Genomic DNA, 3,451 nt, shown 5'->3' with positions numbered 1-3,451 from the left:
TGTTTACCTGCAGAAGGTGGGTGGAAAATGGGATAGAAAGAATAGAATAGAAACAGGATATAGAGAAGAGGGAGGAGTGACACTCTGCCGAGCATGTTTGAGCCTGCTCCTTGGAGCCATGATAATGTTTCACATATCCCCAAAATAAATTATTACAATCTACCAGGATACGGGGAATACAAAACGACACACAAAACAAAACAAAAGAGGTCAACTCTATTACACATGATAAATAAAACCACACTGATAGGATGCAGGCAAAAAACAGCCGACCAAAGTAATTTAAAAAAAGGAAAACACTATTTGACTATATATATAAAGACAAAAAGAGTGTGTACAAATATGCTCCAGGTTATAAATATGTTTTTATAATGGTATGATTTTATAAATATAGAATATGTATGTAGCATTGAACAAAAAGTAAATATAATGTGGTCAGAGAATGGAGTTAGAAATAAGGCAAAGGGGAATGCTAGAGGGAATACTGTAGTGTTGGATTAAAAAAAAATATTGGTATATCGTGGTTTTTAGATCATGGACAGATAAATACTTGGAGAAACACAGATAAGTATGAATGTGTGAGTGTACATATGTGTACAAATTTCCTCGCTCCTCTAGCAAAAGGACCTAGAAACAATGACAACCCAGCCACAAAGAAAGTATCATTCATCAATTAAAGAAATCAAAGTTTGTTGAAGAAATGTTTGACATCAGGATTGGGCAGGGCAAATACAAGATAAGCTTGGAGCATTTTGTGGTGCCAGAAAGTAAGGAAATGTTCAGAAATGATGGAGACATGTGGACAGGATAGATACAGAACTCAGCCCGGAGGAACTGTTATAGCCAAAGCTGGGAAAATTTGAGCAACAAAATAAGTAATGACAGTAATAGATTATAGCTCAAAGAAGAAGATAAAATATCTCTGAGTCCATACTGATATAAAACATTGAATAAGTAAAGAAAAGAAGGACCAGCTCTTCCTTATAGTAAAATTTTAGTCATTAAATATAGAAAAAATTAAGAAAATATAAAGTCACCATTTTGTCAATCCTGCAGTAATAATTGTTACAAGGAAGGACCTTTGGAATATGCTAAAATTAGTGGTGAAGGTTTGTTGAGAAAGAAGATATTTGCATTGTGTCAAAGTATCTTCCCAAAGATGTGTCACCATAAACTTTGCAGTGGAGTTACCTCTTAACAAGTAAGAAAATTTAACATTATTAGTCATTAAATACATCAATATCATGTAACATATATGATGTACTTAGTAGGACATAACATCAATTCTATGCCATTTTTACATAAATGTGTAACTTCTATCTGAGTTATGAGAAAAATTTGTGAAAACACATTAAACAAATTGAAATTGAGGGACACTCTACAAAATAATAGCCTAGTATTTTATTTTTTATTTTTATTTTTTGTATTTTTCTAAAGCTGGAAACGGGGAGAGACAGTCAGACAGACTCCCGCATGCGCCCGACCGGGATCCACCCAGCACACCCACCAGGGGGCGACGCTCTGCCCACCAGGGGCGATGCTCTGCCCCTCCGGGGCGTCGCTCTGTTGCCACCAGAGCCACTCTAGGGCCTGGGGCAGAGGCCAAGGAGCCATCCCCAGCGCCCGGGCCATCTTTGCTCCAATGGAGCCTCGCTGTGGGAGGGGAAGAGAGAGACAGAGAGGAAGGAGAGGGGGAGGGGTGGAGAAGCAGATGGGTGCTCCTCCTGTGTGCCCTGGCCGGGAATTGAACCCAGGACTTCTGCACGTCAGGCCGACGCTCTACCACTGAGCCAACTGGCCAGGGCCTAGCCTAGTATTTTTTTAAAATCATTTCTCGCAAGTCCGAGGAACTGTCTGAAGACTTGGGGACATGACCACTAAATGAAATGAAAGAATCTGGATCACATCATGGACCAGAAAAAGGATGTTAATAAGAAATATGAAAGAATACTCCAAAATTAAGAAATTAAGCAAAATGCTTTAGAATAATCCATGAGTGAAAAGAAAAAAAAGTCATGAAGTAAATTTGAAAACAGTTGAAACAGCAAGAGAATGTAAAAATATAATAAAATTTGTGGGACGCAGCTTAACATGTTTCTTAGAGGGAAATTTATAGATGCAATATGCTTACATTGTAATGAAAGTTTTAAAATCAATTCACTTAAGGTTCTACCTTAAGAAGCCAAAAGTGGAGTATAAAGAAAATGCAAATTAAATAGAAGGAATAAAAATTAAGAGCACAAGCCAACAAAACAGTAATTAGCCAAATATAGAGAAAATAAACAGAATCATGAATTCGTTCCTTTAAAGAAAAAGAGTAAATATGAAAAAATATCAACTTGATTAGTCAAGAAGAAAAAATAAGAAAGGTCACAAATAGCAGAGATCTGGAATGAAATAGAAAGGATGCAGAATCTACAGAGATTAATTTGATAATAGGAGGTGTTATAAAATCTTTAGGCCAATATATTTGGCAATCTAGATGACATGTCAAATTTTTTGTAAAACTCAATTAGAGTTTAAACTATTAAAGAAATATAATGCTTACTTAAAATTTCCTATGAATAAAATTTTTGGCTATATGATTTCTCAGCTGAATACTTTCAAACCTTGAGGAATACATAGCAACAATCCTGAACAAAACGTTTTGGAAATGGAAAAAAACAAAAACACTTTCTGACTGATCTTATAAAGCTAATATTACTTTGATATCAAACTAAGACCAAGATGTTTCCTAAAAGATGTTCATTAGATGAACAGAAACAAGCAAATAGCTAGGAGTCGCATGCTAATTCTCATACTATTTTGTAACTGATTAAATGAGACAATTGACCATTGAAATTTGTTTTATGTAGTTCTTCCCCATAGGATGAACTCTTTGTGTTATGAGCAAAACCTGATATAGGCTGTTTTCTCCTTTTCTGATTTTATTTATTTATTTAAAGTTTTGTTTGCAATGAATTAGGAAAGATATAATTGGCCTATAAAGTTTAAGAAGGCAACTCTGGCAGCCTCATTCTTGTCTCTAAGTGGTACCTGTGGTTGGCACTGTTCTCTCATTAGCACTTTCTTACTTGACTTCATATATGAAAGAAAAATCTTATCTCTCTTTGCTATGAATTTTCCTTTCTAGGTATTTTACTGGAAACATAACTATTTAACGGCAGTGTGGACTGCCAGGGTGTATAAAACTTTAAGAATCTAAAAATATTCATTTCCCAATTTTTTCAGAGCAACTACATAGTCTGATTAAATTACTACTCTTATTTGAAGTACCCATGTGTATATTTAAGAAATGAGATTCATACTGATTAGCACATTTCAATCTCAAAGAGCTCCTGCACACGAGAGAGGTAATCAATAGAAGGTTAATAAAATGTTCAAAACTCTAAAATGAAGCAGGATTTGTCATAGTCCCATTTAGAATCTTTATTTTTTTAATTGTTAATAT

At 34.9% G+C, this 3,451-nt stretch overlaps 1 non-coding gene across 1 annotated transcript; it reads right to left on the bottom strand.

Moving 5' to 3' along the window:
* Positions 1-1,729: 1,729 nt before the first annotated feature.
* TRNAV-GAC (transfer RNA valine (anticodon GAC)) lies at positions 1,730-1,805 on the bottom strand. Its single transcript has one exon. It is a non-coding gene; the product is annotated as a tRNA-Val (tRNA).
* Positions 1,806-3,451: the final 1,646 nt, after the last annotated feature.

The sequence above is a fragment of the Saccopteryx leptura genome, chromosome 2 (assembly GCF_036850995.1).
Source record: "Saccopteryx leptura isolate mSacLep1 chromosome 2, mSacLep1_pri_phased_curated, whole genome shotgun sequence".
NCBI classification, from domain to species: domain Eukaryota; kingdom Metazoa; phylum Chordata; class Mammalia; order Chiroptera; family Emballonuridae; genus Saccopteryx; species Saccopteryx leptura.
Note: the sequence above shows the minus strand (reverse complement) of the source record. Positions and strands in the feature narration are given on the sequence as shown.